The sequence below is a fragment of the Polistes dominula genome, unplaced genomic scaffold (genome assembly GCF_049000335.1).
Source record: "Polistes dominula isolate Pdom_NZ unplaced genomic scaffold, Pdom_raw_medaka contig_37, whole genome shotgun sequence".
Classification (NCBI taxonomy): Eukaryota; Metazoa; Arthropoda; class Insecta; order Hymenoptera; family Vespidae; genus Polistes; species Polistes dominula.
In genome coordinates this window covers 3,270,615-3,292,573 of record NW_028301169.1, presented here as the reverse complement: position 1 = coordinate 3,292,573, position 21,959 = coordinate 3,270,615, and the positions used below count along the sequence as shown (strand labels likewise).

The window sequence follows — 21,959 nt, the reverse complement described above, 5'->3', positions numbered from 1 at the left end:
TATTCGCGGTAATGCATATTTGATAGCGATCATAAGTGGTCCAATAGTAATGTAATATTAATGACACGAAGCATTGTCCTTTATATTTTACATTGTCATGCGCGTAATCAAGTAGCGTGAGATACAATAATCAACAGTTTCATTAATAATCAAGAGAAATCCTATCGGACCTTTAATTAATAATTTGACACAATTTAAACAAAGATTTTCTTCCTTATTTTCTTTTTCTTTTTCTTTGTCTTCTTCTTCTTCTTCTAATTTTGCTTCTACTTTTTTGTAGTATTATCAGTGTACTTTTATCCTGGTATTCCTATAATTTATTTTTCTTTTACCTTTTTTTTTCTCTTTCGTTATCACGCAAGGAATCAGTTTGTCTTTGTCAAAGTTTTCTTCGTGAAGAAGGCAACGAAGGAAAGAGAAAGAGAAAGAGAGAGAAAAAAATAAAATAAAATAAAAGTTAATGGTGCACGAGCAGTGCTAACTTGAAATATTTTTTATCCCACAATACAAAGAGAAAGAGAAAGAGAAAGTGGTAGTAAAGAAAAGTAAAGAAAAAAAAAATACATAAAAATTTGTCTAACAAGAAAAAGACGAAGAAAGAAGAAAAAAAAATCTTTTTAAGAAAATTTTTGAATCGAGAAGTAAGAAAACTAATATTAAAACCAATAAAAATCCATTCTCGTGGATTTTCACAAACTCCTTGAATTCAGTTCATCTTCTCTCTCTTTTACACATATATATATATATATATATATATATATATATATATATATATATATATATATCACAGTATACATACACACATGCTTTTACACTTCTAGCGAACATTTTCGCATGTTTTTTTTTTATTATTTTTCATTCCTTTTCCATAGCAGAAGATGAAAACGCTGAAATCGCCAAGTACCCGTTAGCAAAAGTGTTCGTTCGCTTCCCAGCTGATGGAAGCAGCTTATCGCCATTAGCAGACACTTCGTTGGGAAAAGGATAGAAAAATGGAAGAAAAACGAGAAAAAGTGAGAGAAAGGAATGCTAGAAGTAACCGATGCGTTTTTCTGTGCATTAATACCTTTTTCCTGGGTCATATGAAGTGTTACAATTTCACATTGATATTTTTCGAATGTTTGATGTATTAGATTCTGTAAAAAATATTCGAAAGAAAAAGAACAAAAAATTAAATAAAATGAAAATTAAAAAAATGTGATACAATGAATATTTTTATCAACATCATTGTGTTAGGGAATACAATTTTTTGACAAATCAAATTTTTATCTCGTTGAATGATATTTGAAAAAAAAAATTGGAACTAACGTGAATAATAATTTCGTGTTCGATATAATTTTGTTTCTTTTAAAAAATTTCAAGTTCGTCGTAAAAAAATCAAATCCAATCGAAGTCAAAAATTGTGTTGAAATTTCTATAAAAATTGTTCCAAAGTAAACTAAACGGATGTATAAACGTAACATCATTTAAAGAAATGTATTATAAAAATGAAACGATTTTCTTTCATTTTTACAATTATATTTTTAATCTTAAAATTAATCGTGAAAGAAAAATATCAAATCGTGATAGAACGTATCCGAGATTAAACGGAAAAGTTATTGAACAATGAACACGAGTTAAAATAATACTTCACTGAGTCGTCTCGATATTTCGCGAATAGGAAGAACGACGATAACCAGGCGTGCGAGACCCTGGAAATAATTTGCATAATCGATAGGAAACGATTACCCGTTTCGAAGACGAACAGGAAATATATATTATCACGATCGACTAACGATTATTCGTCGCGTTAATCAAAATGGATCAAAATTATGCTCTCTTTTCCTTTTTTTTTCATCATCGTCCTAATCGAAAGATCATTCTCGATTATAAACGTTAATTAATATATATATATATATATATATATATATATATGTGTATACATTTTTGCTAATAAAATTCAAATTGACGAGTTATGCTTCGAGGCATAGAGAGAAAGAGAGAAAGGTGTGGGTGAAAAGAATGGGTGGATTGGGGGAGTGGTAGAAGGGAGAACGAGGAAGAAGGAAGGAGGAGAGTAGTAAATGCAAACAGATTATTTGTACAATGACCGTGTGCACACGTTTAACGTAAATATTCATGAACCATCGTGATTTTGTATAACGTATCGCGAACACGATTCATTCCCCCGGTTGTCAAATTTGCACTAATCGAATAACAACTTTCCACTTTTGCGAGATATTTCCCACGCAACTTTAGTCGTTATAAAATCGTGCAAATTGTACTATCGCGTGATCGTAGTTTCTACCATCTCTACGATATAACAAAAGATTGCTTAGTTAATAATTTAATTATTCAATGAAAAATTTTATCATAAGAAATTGAACCAATATGAAAATCATCGACAAAATTATAAACTCTAACTGAATCAATAGCAAAAGTAACAACAACAAATTAAATAAATAAAAAATTCACAGAGGGTTTTTCAATCGATCGATAGATCGTACGTACTTGGTAAGAGTAGAATTTTCCATCTCTTATTTTCTTTTTTCTATTTCTTCTTCTTCTGTAAATTGAGGAAACGAAAACGTCTCGATAGATGGTTCTACTCGATGTGTAATGGTGAATGGAAAAACGAGAGTAAAAGAAAGAAAGAAAGAAATACATACATACATACAGACAGACAGACAGACAGACAGACAGATTGATAGAGAAGGACAAAGAGATAGAAAGAAAAACAAATAAACAAACAAGCAAACAAAAAGTCAACCAGACGTATAGATAAAAAGAGAAAGAGAGAAGGTAAGAAAAAGCATACGAGAAAGCATACCAGAGAGAGTAAGAGAGAGAGAGAGAGAGAGGAGATGGTAAGGGGACACGAAAGTGTCGTCGTTTGTCGATTATTCGCGTGAGATTTCCTAGAACATGGAATTGCCAACGGCGTCGTCGATTCTCTCGTTACGTCATTAATGTCGGCGACACAATGTGTCGTGAGTTCGTTACCGCGAGTGTGATCGCTCGCGACACTCTCTCTGGGCCCTCTCCTACGACCTCGTTACGCTGCTGCACTCCCATTAGAGGAAAATTGATAGTGACTATCTCCTCCTCCTCCTCCATCTCCTCCTCATCCTCCACATCCTCATCCTCCACATCCTCATCCTCATCCTCCACCACCTTCTCTACTTCCACCTCCTCCTTCTCCACCTCTTACTCTTCCTCCTTTTGATGCTATCTCTCTCTCTCACACACATTCATACTCCCTATCCGTATCTCTCTCACTCCTTTACCTCACCCTATTCACTATCCTCCCTTTCCTACCTTCTTCCACCAACAAACACAACTAGCCCAAGCTTCTCGCGAACCTTCTCTCCTCTCCTCTCTTTCTCGCTCTAACATTTTATCTATTTCACTCTCTAACATACACATGTACACTTTCGTACACACGCATATCCTATAACTATCTCTATCTCTCTTACTTGTTCTATTCAGTGTCTTTCTTCATCTACCCTCTTCCAACAAGCAACTAGCCCAAGCCTCTCACGAACCTTCTCTCTCTCTCACACATATATACATATATACACATACATACAGTTTCTATTTCCATCTCTCTTATTCACCCTATTCACTGTCCTCTTTCATTTACCTTCTTACTCTAACAAACAGCTAGCCCAAGCTTCTCTCTCACTCTCTCATTCTCACTCACTCTCTCTCTCTCTCTCTCTCTCTCTCTCTCTCTCTCTTTGTCGTGTAAAAGCTCAAGCTAGAGAGAATTAACGAGACCGCGGAGGCGAGACATTAACCCTCGAAGGACGATCATTGGAAGTGAATTATGTTTCGAATGATCGCGAGCCTCATTGTCGTTGGAGAGAATCCGATAACGTTGACTAGATGAGTCTTCTCTCCCCCCCACTCTCTTCTGTTTCTTCTTCTACCTCTCTTTTTCTCTTCTCCCTAACGTCCTTCTCATCCTCCCTTACTTCATCTTTCTCTCTCTCTCTCTCTCTCTCTCTCTCTCTCTATCTCTCTGTCTCTTTTTCACAAGTTCTCTTTCTACCTCTCGTAAAGCAGAGATATTACCTGCATCAAAGCCACTCTCGTTACTTCTCGCACGTTCAACGTGTAACTCGTTAGCCCCTTATCTCGAGAGTCGTTTATTTCGAATGAGCGTCCAAGTTCACTCCCTCCTTCTACCACCACCATCACCAACCACCATCACCTAACCGAACATTCGTTCCTTTTTTTTCTTACTCTTTCTCTAATTTTATTCTTCTCGACAGTAAATGAAGCTACGTTTCTATAGCTCGTTTTATTTCTTACGAATTGTTAAATAGAAATATTATTATTTTGTTAGTTGAAATGTATATATATAATATTTCATATAATATTAATTTATACAATAATATTAATATTATTCATATATATGAAATAATATATATATATATAGGAATAAGATAAAGAAATGAAAAGATAATTTATTTATTAATTTGAAATAATATTTTATCGAATTTTGGCTAGATATAAATATGTATATATGTATTATAGTACTCTCCGCAAATATAATAATTATTTAAATAATATTTATTAAATATACTTTATAATATACCTCTCTTCTGACATACAATTATTTGTAAATTTCGACATGTCTACTAACCGATCGAATGAAAGGTAATAAATATACAGTTTATGAATATTACTTGATGATACTAGTTGAATATTTGCACCGTGTTACCATTAAATCGATTGAAATTTGTAAATACATTTCGATATGTTAGAGCGTTTCTCTTCTATCAATAAAATGCTTTCCATCACCTACATACACACACATATATAATACTTCTTTTTTTATAACAATATATATATATATATATATATATATATTAATATATACTTGTAGTATATATTATCGATAACTATGCAATCATATTTTTTCTCCTTCTATTCTATCCTATTTTCATCACAAACGGAACACAAGTAAATGTAATAAATCGTAAAATACGAGGTAAGCTCGTTACAAAGTTTTCCTCTCTCTCTCTCTCTTTTTATTTTTTTATAAATTTTAACTGATCGACGCTTTCAACAATTTCAAAGCTTTACGACCAAATTGGATTCCGTGAGTTAAAGAGAATCGAAACAAAAACATCCAAGTCGATCTTTTTACTCACTGTCCAACCCTCCACCACATCAACCAACCAAACTCTCTCTCTCTCTTTCCTTCTCTCTCTCTCTCTCTCTCTCTCTCTCTTCTTATACTTTTCCTTCCACCATTCCTAACATCTTACACAATTTTAAACTTCGTTCGTTCACGAAGGAAAACTCACGTTTATTATCCTGGTCGCGCGTCGTCTTCCTCGTCGTCGTCGTCGTTGTTGCAACGTCGACGAATAAGACACGCGTTTTAGGTTCGACGAAACTGAAAAACTGTGTATAGTAAACTTAACGAACCATAGCTCGCGGTCACTTGGCGAAAAAACTTGAAAGCGAGTGAAGTTAACTTCTCTCTTTCTTTCTTTCTATAGTCGTTTACAAGTTGGTAAAACAAAGTTGAAGAAAACCAACAACCAAGCTTTTCTTCTTTCCAACCTCCCTTGATTCTTCTTCATTCGCATTTTAATTTAAACCCAAGGAATGTTTTTTTTTCTATCGATTATACGTCTGTACTACAATTATCGAAATGTTTGTTTTTTCGATAAATTGAAAAATAAAATTATATAAATAATTTATATTAGCATTTTAATGGCCACTCACACAACATGTGTGTGATAGCCGGAACATTGACCGTTATTTTATTTATAACTTTATATATATTTTAAATTATATATAAAATTAAATTTGTTGTTAAATTGTTGTCTTTTGTTGTATGTTAATTTTTTCATAAATGATAATAAAGTTTTTGTTAAATTAATTCTTGGAAAATATAACTGGACACCCAACGTCGTTTGACTGCGTACATGTGCGGCCATTAAAAGAAAAAAAAACAAAAACATGCATTGTAGATAAACAAAAAACATTTCTCTTTCTATTTATCTTTTTAAATCGTTTACAAATTCTAATTTAAACTCAAAGAAACCCATCAAACCTTTTTTTTCTTACGTTCATTAACCAATTAACTGCGACGTCCTCGTTTGAGAGCGCGCACCGTTTTGTGTCGCCAGAATCGAGCCATGACGAGTATACTTGTCAATACACAAAATCGCACCACTTCTCCATGACGAGTATACTCGTCAATCACAATTAACTGGTGAAAGTTACTATTTAAACTTAAGAAATGTTTGTCTAATCGACAATATGTATCTTTAACTAAGAATTATCAAAATGTTTGATAAAATCAAAGTACGTTATCTTATTAGTAAAAATAAAAAATAAAAATAATTTACATTAGATAAAAAGATATCAAATAAGAAAAAACACACAAACATACAAACATATTATAACACAAAAATACATTGGATGAACCAAACCTTATCTTACTCTTTCTTTCTTACCTCGTTAACAAGTTCGCAAAACAAAGTTGAAGAAACTTTTCAAGTTTTATTTTTTTCCTACCTGAATTCACGTTTTAATTTAGATGTAGAAGATCTTGAATAGATAATATAATACCTACATATACTATAATAACTATCTAAAATTATAATTAAAATGTTTAATAAATAAACAAATCTAAATTATCTTATATTAAAAGAAAGAAAACAAATTAATATTAGGTAGAACAATTTATTATTAAATAAAAATATATCAAACAGAAAATGTTGAAATCTCTGTTGCAATAAATTCGAAATTCAACAATTTTCTCTCTCTCTCTCTCTCTCTCTCTCTTTCTAATTCAAAGTTTAAAGAAGTGATTATAGTAAGACTAGCAGAAACATTTCCACGCTTAAAACGTTTAATTTCACAAAGTAATAAATTCTTTTAAAGAAAAAAAAATAAGAAAACAAAGAAAAAAATATTAACCCTTTGAGTGCTATGGACGCATATATGCGTTTGGTAAAAATTACTAACCTTATCGTTCGACGCATCTGTGAATGTTAATATTAATGTAAAATAATGTAATAGTTGTATTAATCAATTAAATTATATTCAGAAAAAAAACTTCAATTATTAAATATAATTTATTATTAGAATCTGGTTAATAATAAACTATTTTGTTCCTACAAAAACATTTTAGGTAAAAGCATTCAGCACTCAAAAGGATTAATAAGAAAAAAAAACAAGAAGAATTTATCTTTATCGGCTAGTAACATCGAAAAAAGCAAAAACTTTCCAAAGTTATCTCTCTTTCTTTTTCTCTTTCTCTTTCTCTTTCTCTTTCTCTTTCTCTTTCGTTTTGTTTCTGCTTGGAAAATTTATGTTTTCGCGAGGTGGCGCCCAGTTGAATGACAAATAGATAGAAAGAGAGTGTCGGATACTGCTGTTGCTGCTACTCCTGCTGTTAACAGAGAGTTGAAGAGATGGATGAGTCGAAAGGGTGGAAAAGAGAAAAAGGGAGGGGGGTATGGGTGTGGACGAAAAGACGACGATTCGGTTAAAAGTTCGGACGATTAATTAATGCCACACTGGTGCACTATACTATTACTCTATCTTTCTTTCTCTCTTCTTTTAAACTTGCTCTTTGCTACTTCATTCTAACTTTGAAGCAAAAAACGAAAGAGAGAGTGAGAGAGAGAGAGAGAGAGAGTTTCACCAAAGATAGACGTTTAAGACTACTTCATTTACTTGCAAATTATGCGGTTCGTCCTAGCTAAAGGAACTCAATCCTTGTTTTCCAACCTCTTTTACATCATATTCTACCTTTTTGTATTGTTTTATGTTTTTTTGTTCTTGTTTCGATTTGTTTTCATTCTTTTTATTTATTAACATTTTTTCTTCTTTATCATGCGTGTATGTACCTATATGTAATATATATAGATAATATGTATAAGTTACACGAATATCGGTATTACATAGATGGTATAGGTAAACCTTTTTCGAAGATGAAAGAAAGAGTTTCAGAAGCGATAAGAAAAGAGTGACTTCCGTACACTTATACATGCTTTCTCTTTTACGATCCTTTCACCGGGAGCTTTTTCTGATACCTCCTAGCTGCTTGTTCTTTGATATATCTATGCATTTATGTATGCATGCATGTATGTATGTATGTATGTACTTAAAAATAAAGGCAACTATTTGAATCCGTATAGGATGTGTATTTCTTTCTCTTTATTTACGAATGTACATATTTATGTAAATAAGCAATGAATTACAAGATAAAATATAGATTTTACAAGATACTAATTTTAAAATACATTGGAAACTCGGTTTACGAGCATAATTCGTTAAAAAAATGTACTCGTAATCCAAAACAAAATTTCATTATAAAAAATACATAAGAAAAACTTTATATAGATATTAGAAATTTGAACAACATTTTGATATATAAAGAAAAAATAGAAACGAAACTTATTAATTACAGTGAAGAAATAAAAAATAGATTTATCAAAAATTAATTGTAAAACGATGTTTAATAATTACCAACAAGAAATCTCATTTCAATTACCAACGTAATTATTATCAATCTTAAAAAATTTTGAGAATTTAGAAAAATAACAAAAAAAATAAATAAATAAATCATATAAAATTACAACATTGAAAAATGAATCTCATTAAAAATCAATTTCTTTCTAATTAATTAGTACTGTCACTTAAATAAACTTTAAGAATGTAAAAAACAAAAACAAAATGTCTAAAGTATACCACAGAAAAAGATAGACAAATAAAATAGACAAACAGACACAACAGACAGATATAGACAGTTAGGATAGATAAATAAAGATATCTGGTAGTTAGGATGGAATAAACGAAGGGTTACTAATGAAAGAAGGGAAATACCGTTTTCCTTTTCGTTTCTTTGCTGAGAAATGTTTATTGGCACGGTAAAATCGTGTGGTAGTTAGGTTGAAGTTAGCTTGGATCATCCTTGGAAGCCTCCGGCTACTATCTCTTCCTTCTCTTTAAACCAATCCACCCCCCGCCGATCCCTGTAAACCCCCACCCCCAAATTTCTCTTCTGTTCTTTTATATACTTTTTCTTTTTCAGGATATTTACGTTCTCGTTCGCGCGAAGATCCTCCTCTTCCTTTTCTTCCTCCTACTGGTGGTCCACGGTTAGGGAAACCTTTTGAAACGTTTTCAGGATAGTAGGGATAACCCTTACTGTGTATGTGTGTGTTTGTTAGAAAAAGAAGTAAAAAGAAACCGTTTCGTACACGTTCCAAGCAACCGGATGCATCGTTCTGTCGTCGCTATATATTCCCGAGACTCGAGGAAATTCTAAAATACGTTTTTCCATTTATTCCAAGGAAATCTATGAGAACTCTCGGTGGAGTTTCAAGGATACGTCGATACTTGAATCAGAAAGAGAAAGAAAAATAAAATAGAGAAACAGAAAGATATATATATATATATATATATATATATATATGTATGTATGTATGTATGTATGTATGTATGTACATTGAACTGGTCAATAAGTATAATGTGGGAATTTGTAACAATTTAAGTTTATATAAATAACGTTAAATTTATTGTATTATTTGTTAATCATTTTTAATATTTTATATCGGAATAAACGAACACGTTATTGAATATAACGTTTATTTATATTATTATACATTTATTTAAATATATATATATAAGAAAATATATAATAAATATATATTAATTAAAAATTACATATATATTATTTATTTTATTTTAATATTATATTTAATATATATTATATTTAATTATAATAATATATGTAATTTATTATATACTATATATTAGGGGGACCGAAAAGTAATCGAAAATTTTCTTTACTGGTGAAAAACATTATTTATTAATTAAATTTTAAATGCTAATAAAGAAAAAATTTGTTTATCATTTTCTAACACTTTTTATCTTATATAAAGGAAATTATTTAATTTCCTTATCAAAAAGACCTTCAATTTTTCATTGACATAAACTAAATGTGAGTATACCCATCGAAGAAATTTTGTATTACTTTTCGGAACCCCTAATATATCCACATACATTAAATTAAAATTCTACACATTTTACGTATATACATTTACAGTTATACAAAATTTAAATATAAATTAGACTTGTTGGGGTTTAATCTAGGTCCTCGATAATTCTTAATCTAACCTTTAACTTCAGTATCCACGATTGTTGTCTCTCGTTATCCTAGGGGGATCACGGAGATTTTCGAAATTCTCCGTCGTCTTTTAAGGCTGTAGATACTCGAGAAAAGGGACGGTCGGCGAAAGAGAAAGAAAGAGAGGGAAAGAGAAAAGAAGAGGCTGGGGTCAGAGATAAAAAGGGGATTAAGACGAGAACCTCCAGCCCCTATTCTTCCGTGTAATTGTAAACTTGGACTCGCGCTAGCCATAAATTTCTTGTGCTCTGGGCTTACTTTTCAAATTTATTATTCGCGCGTACTACCCTCCCTCTCTCTCACTCTCTCTCTCTCTTTTACTCTTTCTTTCTTTTTCTTTCTCTACATTTTACCACCAAGCTCAACCCCCTATTGTCCGTGAAAAGAGCAGATCTTTGTTGGTAGTTGAAGTACCGAATAATTCTTAAATTTCTTCTCTGTCTGTCTTGCTCTTTTTAATTTTCTCTTTCTGTTTCCTGTTTTTCATTCTCTTTATAACAAATTTTATTTAATAATTTTTACCTTCTTCTTGTTAATTCCTTTTGTTTTTGTTTTGTTTTTTTTTGTTTTATGGATGTTGAGATATAAACCATGGGAATAGGTTGAATAATTTTGAGTCTAACATAAGTAGAAATAATTTTTTTTAATTAGTTTATTAAAATTTATTTTTAATTATGTATTTATTTTTTAATATTATTAAATTAAAATTAAAATTAATTTTTTTTTAAACTCACATTTTCATTTTCCGGCAAATTTTTATAATTTTTAAAATAGGAATAGACTCAAAACTTTTCAACTCATTCTCTTATATATCGAACAATTTAAAATACAATATGTATTCTTTTTTGATTATTTTTGACAATTTTTATAAAATATACTTTGAATATTTTGAATAATTTAATATAATGAAAGAAAGAAAAAAGTTGAAGAAAACAAAACACCAGGGTTACAGGATTTTCAATCTTTTTCCTTTTTTTTCTTTTTTTTTTATTATACCAAGGGATGATCTCGTTTATTACGAAAACGAGCGAATTCGTTACACTTCACTTTCGCTACTTGTTTCTTTTATCGCACTTTCACCTAACGCATACCTGTGAAACAAGATTAGCAAGAAGAGCATCATTTCTTTTCCCATCCCTTTCTCTTTCTTTCCCTCTGTCTTTCATTTTATTATTTTCTTTTTCAACGTTTCACCCTCGTTTTACCCTCGTTTCATTCACATTTCAAGAAAAAAAGGGAAACTAGACACTCTTTTTTGTTATCTCACTCATAAGAAATCACTCTTATAATATTGAAAAATCATAGAAGAAAATTGTCTCATTTATCTTGAAAAAAGTATGTTAAGATTTTCTTCGAATATATATTTTCTCAATCGTAATATCGATAAATTATAAATCTCAAAGGTCTTTATATTTTTCCTACATGTATTATACGTAATAAATCTTGAAGGTTGTATATGCTTTGGACTGGATCAATAAATTGTTTGAAAATTTGTATTATAAAAAGAAAAAAATCGTTTTTTAGTGAGATATGAAAAGATATAAGAAATTTTTCAAGAAAAAAAAAATAATTCTAATACCAAAATATTAAATTTAATCCTTATTGTGATCGTCAGGTTTTTATATTGATAATTTTCACTAACGTAAGTTGTAAGTAGTTTCAATAGATATTACTCAACACACAAACAAACAAAATTATTTAGTAGAAATTATTTATACTTTTTTGTAAGGAATACTACAAATATTTGTAATAAATTTTAATTATTAATAACATATTTTTATTATTTGTAAGTCACTTTCTACGTGATTTACGACCGTTATATATATATAAATATCTATCTACACATAAATATACATTAGGGTGAGTCAAAAAAATCAATTATTTTTTTTTTACAAGTGCCACGGAAAAAAGGATTGCTAGACACATTAACAAAATTCTCACCAAATATGAGCTCTTAATTTTAATAGGAAGATCCTCCGCATCGCAGTTTTTTATTTTTTTCTCAGTCCAATAAAATATATAAATTCATACCTCATTATTAATTGATTGTACAGAAAAATGATATAAAAGAATTTTGTAAGAAAATTTAATACTCTACAAAAAAGGTATCTTGTATTTTTTCCGTAAACCTCACCACTTAAATGATATTGAAGATTTAAGTTTGATTATTTAAAGACAAATTTCATTTTTATTTATGAATTTTATGCCTCGATAATAAATGACTATTAAAAAATGCGCAATACAAATTTTTGTAGGAAATTAACTGCTCTATAAAAATGGTGTCATATATTTGGACGATTAAATTAGGCGTTCAAAAGATATTTATCATCAAACTTTCATGTGTACTGATTTCTGTCTCTGAATATCTAGAAATTTTAATGTATTTGTATTATTAAAATGTCTTGAGACTTTATAAATAAGTTAAAAGAAACAATACTGTTAAAATGTGATTTTAAATAAAAATCAAACGAGAATACTTAAGCCATTAACAGAACTAATCAAACATAACATACATATATAATTTTATATAATAATTAAATGGAAGGTATTTTTTCTTATGAATAAAAGGTACTAAATAACATTTATATAAGTTAATAGAAAATTTATTGTTTATTTACAATTTTAGGTACACCATTTATAAATTTAATAGTCTTATTAAATACACCATTTTCCTTTAACAATTCAAGTTCAATCTGCAATAATTTCAAATGATCTCGTTGTGCCTTGGTACGGTCCTGTCTAAATTGTACAGGACCAAGATATTTACATTTATTTTTTAAAATAGACATAACTTCATTTTTTGAAGCAAGAATGACACGTACAGGTCGAATTTTGCCAGAACACTCTCTACCTATTCTAGTAGGGCAAGAAATTATATGAACAGTTGGATCAATTTCATGAAGAATATTCTTAATTAAGAACTCCTCATAGAAATTCCGGATAAGCGATGAACATGAATAGTTTTCCTCCAGATTAAAGAGTATAATATTTGACGATATTTTCTCTCTTTCCACTGTTTCATTAATGATTTCTTCCATATCAACAAATTTTGTCAAACGTTGCTTTAAATCATCTTGCACTATGTTCTTGACAGTAGAAATACGATTCATGATAATATTATAGTCAATTTCAAGTTTTTCAACGTCACTCTTTAAGCTTTTGAAGAAATCGTCCTTGAAACCCTCCTCGTAGTTGCATTGTTCTCGGTTAACCTCAGAAATGTTCCTAGTAAGATGGTCATCGAACGTGGTCGTATGCAAAAGATGATCTGATCTCAAAAAACAAGTTGGATCTGATGCAATATTACGGTTATTGCTAATAAATGGTTTAACAAACTCCATGTCACGTCCGCAATGCATTTCCATAATTTTATAAGATATAATGAAATTATGAACACGTTAAGATTCAAACTAGAGAGATTCGAAGAGTATAAAAACTCGTCCGACTTCAACGATGCTTATAACAAATCTAACATACTATTGATATATACTCCCGTATTTATATGGAAATATCTGAACTTTCCCATAATTAAAATCAAATTTGTCGATATATTGTGTAATAAAATATTAGTTGATAAGGAAAAATACTTTTCTGTTTTATTCATTCTTAAAATCTCTTAATGATGCGATAAGCTAATGACGTCAGGTCATCTAAATGTCATTTATATTCGATTATTTTTTTCCCCTATAGAATTTGATTTCTATTCAATTTGTCTTTTTCTTTAGGAACATTTTGTTTTTATTCAAAAGCATTGAAACTATCTTTAAAGTTATTTCCACATATTTTGAAATATCCTTTATACATTTTTTGGCATACGTTTATACTATAATAAAAAATGCATGTATATGTAAAAAATGTATATACTATAAAATACTATGCAAAATTAAAAAAAAAAAATATTGGAATAAAAGTTTATAAAGTACAAAATTTTAAAAAACATTGAAAACTCGGTTCGTGAGCACATGATTCGTTTCAAAAATTTACTCTTAATCCAAAGCACTCCTATATCAAAGTGTATTTCATCATAAAAAATAAATAAATGAAGAATCAACAATTTTTATTCATATATTTGACGATTGTTTAAATAATTTTCTTTTTCAACATATAATAATAATAACATATAAGAAAACATATTGTAAATAATTGATATCGTAAATAATTGTGACTCTTAAGAGTTTGACGAACGAGTTAAAAAAATTTGACATAGGAATTGTTATTTTGTGTAAAAAATGAAAGCGATTTTTCGATAAAAAGGCGAGAAATGTTTTTACATCATAAAATGCAGATAAATATACGTATACATATGTATATATGCGTGTATACATATGCAACGTTAAACGATATCTGTAACGTTTTGAAAACGTTCGAGAAGAATTTGGCGAACCGAAAACGATATACATTTTGCATTTTGCAACATAGTACGATCATTGTTGAATGTTGAAAATTAAACGATAGAATTAATATTTGCATCGCCAAAGGAAAAACGTTTTAAAAAGATTAAAAAAAAAGAAATAGAAGAACAGAAAAATATGAAAAATTCGATGCAAGCACGTTTAACGAAAAAAAAAATAAAATAATAAAAACAAATATTTGATAATAAAAGACAATTATTATGCCACATTGATTTTTTCAAGAGTAATAAAGTATTCGTGATGTTATTTAAAAAATACTTACTCTTTCGAATCATCCTTAAAAGAGAGTCTCGATAAAAGCTAGAATTAAGGTAAAATGGAAAACTTGAAGGTACTTTAATTATGTTTCAAGAGTTAAGCTCGGCTGCTTGGTGGTTACGCGCGGTGAAATCTTCCCTGTCTTAAGGGGATTCTCGCGAAACCCCATCGGTACCTAGTGACGGCTAATTGTAGGGAAAGAAGAGCTAGAATCAGGACTTTAACGCCAAGTAAGGACGACCCGTAATGTCATGATCTTATCTTTTAATTCTTAACAACAAAATAGAAAGAAAAAAAGAAATTTTTCACAAAATTTATGATGTAAAATTTTAATCAATATTTAAAATATTTCTTTTCAATTTCTAAGGACGAACAAATGATTAATAAAATTATTAATAAATGTTTGATATTTATTTGATCAATATTATTATACATTTTTAATGAAATATTAAACATGTATTCCCCATGTTCATATATAAATCAGAAACAACCCTAACGCAATTTTGATTCAATTATAAATATTAAACATCTATTTAAGATGTACAAAATATTGATTAAAAATTTGCAAATGTGAATACTAATCAAATAAATAAATTTTGTAATTATAGACATTTATCTAATTCTATCAATCATATTACGTGATAACGATATACGAATACCCATAAAAAAAAAAAAAAAAAAAAAAGAAAAATAAATTACTCGAAAATTGGCTCGGCAAATCGTACGAGAAATACTGAATTCCTAAGGGGAAAAAAATAAAAAACCCCAACAAAAAAAAAATAAGAGAGAAAAAGAGATATAGTTCTGATATCGGTGTATTAAACTGCCGTGGGACATTTTCACGTACTGATTACACACCAATGGGTTTATTCACGAGCTCCGTTTCCTTTTTTTATTATTCTTTTTTATTGTATCTTTTTTTTTGTAAGTTTTTGTTTTTCTATTTCTACGGAAACGTGTACGAACTACCATTGACGCAAAATTGGCTCACAGCCAGTTCGAGCTTAAAGCTTTCCTATACTATCTGCTGTTCGAATGGTATACCTTCCAACTACCAGTTCCCTAGCTTGGATCACCGATCGAATATACGTTTCAACGTTCGTCGTGTGTAGCCCATTAGAAACATACGATTTATGTCTGCTCTACGAAAATATTTCGCTATTTTAAACCGTCGTCAGATAAGACAGCCAAAAGTGCTTTTTCTTCTTTACTATGATTCTTCCTCGTGGTTGCTACGAATAAGAAAATTTATCATCAAATATTCTTATAAAACCTATGTTATATAAACACACAGAAATATCTATTTGATATTAAATAAAAAATATAAAAAAAGATAAAAATTAATAATTATTATTTATCAATAATTATAATTATATTAATTTATTATTATATTATATGTATATAATTAAATATATTTTATTTTATTTTTTATTATAATATAATAATATAATTATTTAATAAATATAATTAAATAGTAATAATATATATATATATAATAATCATTATTATATTATTAATAATTATTATTTTATAATAGTTACTATTATATAATTTATAATTATTATTTTAATTGTGTATTATATCAGATCTTATTATATAAAAATATTTTTAAAATCTGATAAATTCGGTATATTGCATTTTCCAATCTTTCAAATTAAAATTAAAATGAACATTAAAATTTTATATCACATTTTTTAAATTTTTTCATTTTTTCTCATATCAAGTAATTAAAAGGTAAATTATATATGATTAAAAAAATATTATTAACATTTTACTTATATAAGATTTGTGAAACATATTTCAAATTTATACCGAACATTAATAATTTAAAAATAATTATATGTACGTATAAATCTATAACGTAGGAATAATTTTATGAATTATTAATAATTGAATAATAATTTTATATTTACTTATTTAGTCGATTAATAACAACTACTCTTAATATCATGAATATGAATATAAATATAAAATTGATGATTAACTATAAAAATATTCGTTTAACAAGCAAAGAATAATTTTATTATTTTCATTTTTTGTTCGACGTATTCTTCGATTTCTAATGGGTGTAACCTTATGAAGAAAATTCCTTCGGGACAAATTGCAAATTTTCTGTGCAAAAGACTACCCCATCGTAATATCCTATTAAATATTCCCAGGATGATTCGTAAGGAATGAATTTACACGTTGAAACAAGCGAGAAATCTTGGATGAAGTTTAATAATTCACCCCACCCGTATATGTACATATATATATATGTAATACATACATTTATATATAACGGCAGTTGTGTAAAGGTTTTAAACACACGACGTGCTTCGGTATAGACAACTAAAGCTAAACTCAGAATTACTTGTTAATCCGACGAACCTAAATAATACTTGGCTTCGTAAAATGACGTACATACTTTGCTAACTACACTTATCAAACTTTCCTCCTTCTTGATACCCTTGATCTTTTTATACGTAGACACAAATATTACAAGAAGTAATTAACTTTGAAATTCTTTTTATATTATATTCGTTACCAATTATCTTGAAAATTCACTGTTTATTGATGTGAATCCATTTCAATCGAAAATTTTATACTGTATATACGTGAATACAGTATAACTCAAAAGTTACATTTAGCAAGATGAAAAATTAAACATTTTTGGACTCGCCAGATATATGAAACACGACGAGACAAAGTGAGCTCATATTATTTTTAACAACATTTCAACTGAAGATTCATACCATCAAATGAAAAACAAAATATTGTAATTTTTAAGCCAATATTGATTTTTTTCTATTTTTTTAGTAAATAAACGTATTTTGAAATATCCTCTATATTTTAACTCTAGTGTATATAACATCGAGAAAGAATTGTATTTCTATTCTAAAAAACCACACACACACAGACAGACAATATAAATCAATCATTTGTTTCTCATTCCAATTAAAAAATAAAACCATTAAAATATTACACGTACGATTAATTCATTTGTTTAAAGTTTCATGTTACAATTCTAACTGGATTTTTATTTAAAATCCAAATAAATTTGATGAAATCGCTTTAATACAGATCGAGGAATTCTCATCGATTTAAAAAAATTAAAGATAAGTTAACGATTATTTTAAAGACATCAGACAATTTGAAATATGAAAATCGTTTATACATATGCATTTAGTTTTGCAAATAAGTTAGCTATGTAAACTTACGTTAGACTCCTTTGAACGTTTGCCTTTTTAAGTAAATCTTCTATCGTCAAACGGCACACATAACTATGTAAGTATCAACTGACTAAAATATACATATATATAGATAAATGTAGGAGAAAAAAATATTTATTCCAACCTGTCAATATTTATTCGCAAAAAAATATTTCTTCGCTTCCGTTTCCTTTTACATTATAGGAACAATAAAAAAAAAATAACTGATATCATATATGTGTGTATGCATGTACATAATAAATGTATACGCGTATTACAGATATATACGTACTTGAAAAAAATTGAATGAAAATAATTTAAGAAAATTCCTTTTGTTTCATGAAATAGAAAAATATATTTTTTAATGGAAAATTTGTTCTAATATTACGTACAAAAGTAAAAAATAATTGAAAAAAAAAAACAAATTTTCACAACTTGTATATATTTGAGACTTGGCAGAAAATAATGTTTAAAAAAACAATTCTAAATATATATTTCTTTGACAAATATGTTTAAAAATTTTGTTAAAAAATATGAAATATAATTTTACGTAAATATTATATTGTACACTCAACTTTTATTTCGTGTGATCATTTCATTACACGGTCTAAAAAAAATCAATTAGTTTATTTCTTCTAACACGATTTCAAAATCATTTTCCTCGTACTTGTTTGCATAGTTATAATGCATTTGACCAAATATTTTCATCAGGGTGAAATGCATAACTCGTGTTATTGGGTGTGTATAAGAGATTTTAAAAAATATGTTTTCATTTCTTTTTTTACGACGAATAATTGATTAAATGTTATTTCTAATAATATTAATTAAAAGTTTGTAATTCTATCTTTTTGTCATATATGTATTTATATGTTACTAATTTGATTTTATATACATATAATAACTGAATCATATATATGTGTGAATCTGATTTTATTATTAAACGATTAATTATTTATTATTAAACTTAATTTATTATTATTCACAAAATTTGTACAAATTTATAAATAAAAATTCAATAAGAAAATTAGCATAAATTTTCCGAACAATTCAATAATATCTCAAAACTAAGGTTAGGATTAAGTTAGGTTAGTTTTTCATTATTCTTTTTTTTATTCTTCTTTCACTTTTACAAAATTGATTTTTCGAATGAAATTCAATTCTTTATCTTATCTCACACGATTTTTAGATAACATCGAACGCATCCCCTATTTTATAACAGAAAACTTATCTTTCTCTGTACAATTTCTTTTTTACATAATATTTTAACTAACGTATTTAACCTGTACAAAAAGTGTTGGATATGTACATATGCCAAATTTGATAAAAATATATATTTAAATATGTTCTCGATGTAAAAATGTCAATAATTTTTACAAAAAAAATAAAAAACTTTCACATGCATGTATCTATTCGGGAAATCCGTTTAGAAATTATATACAAGAGAGTGCGACATAATTTAATATACATATACGTTGATAAAGTAGCAAGTAGAGGAGAGAAAATTCGATTCCGGCCGGAAGTAGTACTCGCAAGAAACGTATTACGTATTCCCTTCTCCCCGTACCGGTACCATAAGAGTAAAAGTAGAGAGTAGAAGTAGGAAGAGAAGAAGGAAGAAGAAGAGAGAAGTAGGAGAAGTGCAAAAACGTTTTAGGAAAATCTCTCGCAAATATTCATCCCTACGGATTTCAAATAAAATAGCAAAGACCCCTTCGGCAAACGATTACGTTCGCCGAAATGGAGTTGCACGATATTTCAACGCTCGTAAATTATACGAAAGCACCGGGGAACTAATTCGAAGTACTGCTTCATCATAGAGGAAGTCGGAATCAATTCTACGAATCAGTTCGAGTGTTCGAGTGTAAACTAGAGAATGAATTATCGATAAACCTTTTCAGCCATTTCTAACATGGCTCTTCTTTATCCTTCACTTTCTTAGCTTCTTCTTCTTCTTCTTCTTCTTCTTCTTCTTCTTCTTTTTCTTTGTCTTTTGCATATAATGCATATCTCATGTAAATATGTGTTTGTTTATTTTATAAATGATATTAACGTTTTTGCGATAATCATATTCCCTTCGATATTTATATCGATCGTGAAAAAGCTAGTTGCACCTGGTTACTATAAAAACTACCATGTTTTCTTTTCTTCTTTGCTTACATCCCCAACCCCCAACCCTATCCCTATACTCATCTTGAATTCCACGAACACGTTCCAACGTATTTCTTGGCTACATAAGATAAACGACGAATAATTTGATGCGATGTTGTGTTACCACGCGTAAAACCACAACACTTCCTCTCCTCTCCTCTCCTCTCCGCTCCTCTTCTCTCCTCTCCTATCCATTCTACTCATCTCTCTTTTTCTCTCTTTATCAATCTTTCTATTTTCTATCTCTACACGTGCTAGATACGAGCTATCGATCTATTCCAACAGCATAATTGGTTACGCATCGAATGTTGAAATAGCCGGAAACTGGATAGAAAATGAGACCTGAGTAACAGCAATTACGTGAACCGCGATAGTTATGTGTTTGGCTAACAACAACTCGATACCAATTGATTAGTTTATTCGATAGGAAAAACAGTTAAGTGAATGCCGTTAATGGTTTCTAATCGAAATTTGTAAAAACGATTAATTTTCTATTCATAGTAGAAGGGATTTCCTATCAAATTACTTCTTTAATTTTATTCAATTCAAATAATATTAATCGATCGATTATTTATTATTTTAATCAACGATAATTACAAACATTACCGATCGATAAATAAATAATGAAATAAAACGAGTTTGCAATATGTTATAACTTACTTCCCTAACCTTGTTGAATAACCTTGAAAAATGTAACGTTAATCCATAATGATGTCAATAATTTACATTATACGATCGAGGATAACTTATAAAAATGCAAAAACTTCGATAAAACTTTATCTATGTGGTAACGAGTTATATAAATCGATAAATGCATTCGAACAAAAATACTAAATGTCAAACTAATAATACTTTTTAAATGCAATGAATATTTTGACGTAACTTCTTTATCTTCATAGATAATACTTATCAAGTTGAATATATTATACATTATTTTAAGATCGATTCGATAGCACATGACCGTGAAACGGTATACGATTAAGGCAAGTAGAAAAATATCACTTTTCTGTGGTATTACTTTGAAACCACATCCACAGGATACAAATAAAACAGTTAAATAAACTGACAATAAAAAAAATATTCCTCGGAGAAAAGTAAATGACGATGTTACTATCGATCTACATTTCAAATCTATTCGAAAAAGAAATGTGATAAACGTAAACATTAAAAATATTAACAAAAAATGTGTCATACCTCGTGGAATATTTAACAGTAACGTAATCGTTCCATTCTTCTTTTTATCCTTGAATGAAATTTCTCTGCTTGGTTGTCCAATTAATCGATGACGATGACAATGATGAATTTTTGATCATCGATTAGAAAATGTTGTCTAAAGAACACCAGTAGATCACTAACGTTATATGTGAACGCAAATAAATAATAAATATAGATAAATAGAAAATAAATAAATAGATAAATAGATAGAAAGAAGAGTTCGAAAGGAAAAATCGACAAAGATTAAGAAGTATAGAGATGATGCACTTCGTTGTCCGCGCGTGCACTGACTGACACCGACCTGTCGAGCACGTTACGAGCGTTAGCTTTTTCAGTGGGTGGGAGTTGGTTGGTAAGTGGGAAGAGGGTGAAAGCAGCGCGCGCACTCACACCACCTACAGGTGACTCACAGTAGCGTTCTTGTCAGTGCGTTGCTATGACGATAAAACACCACGCGTCGTTTGTAAGATAGAGATGACATTACAGGTATAACAAAGTGAGAGAGAGAAGAATTATAATAAAAATAGAAAGAGAAAAAAAACATTTAAAGATTTTTTTAAATTAAAAAAAAAACAAATAAACAATAGG

At 28.9% G+C, this 21,959-nt stretch overlaps 1 protein-coding gene across 1 annotated transcript in view; it reads right to left on the bottom strand.

Moving 5' to 3' along the window:
- The window catches only part of rho-6 (serine protease rhomboid 6), a 151,159-nt gene extending 129,483 nt beyond the window's left edge, over window positions 1–21,676 (bottom strand). The window contains exon 1 of the mRNA XM_015327613.2: window positions 21,351–21,676. The gene's annotated coding sequence lies outside the window, so the exon portion shown is untranslated. The remainder of the gene's footprint in view (window positions 1–21,350) is intronic.
- Window positions 21,677–21,959: the final 283 nt, after the last annotated feature.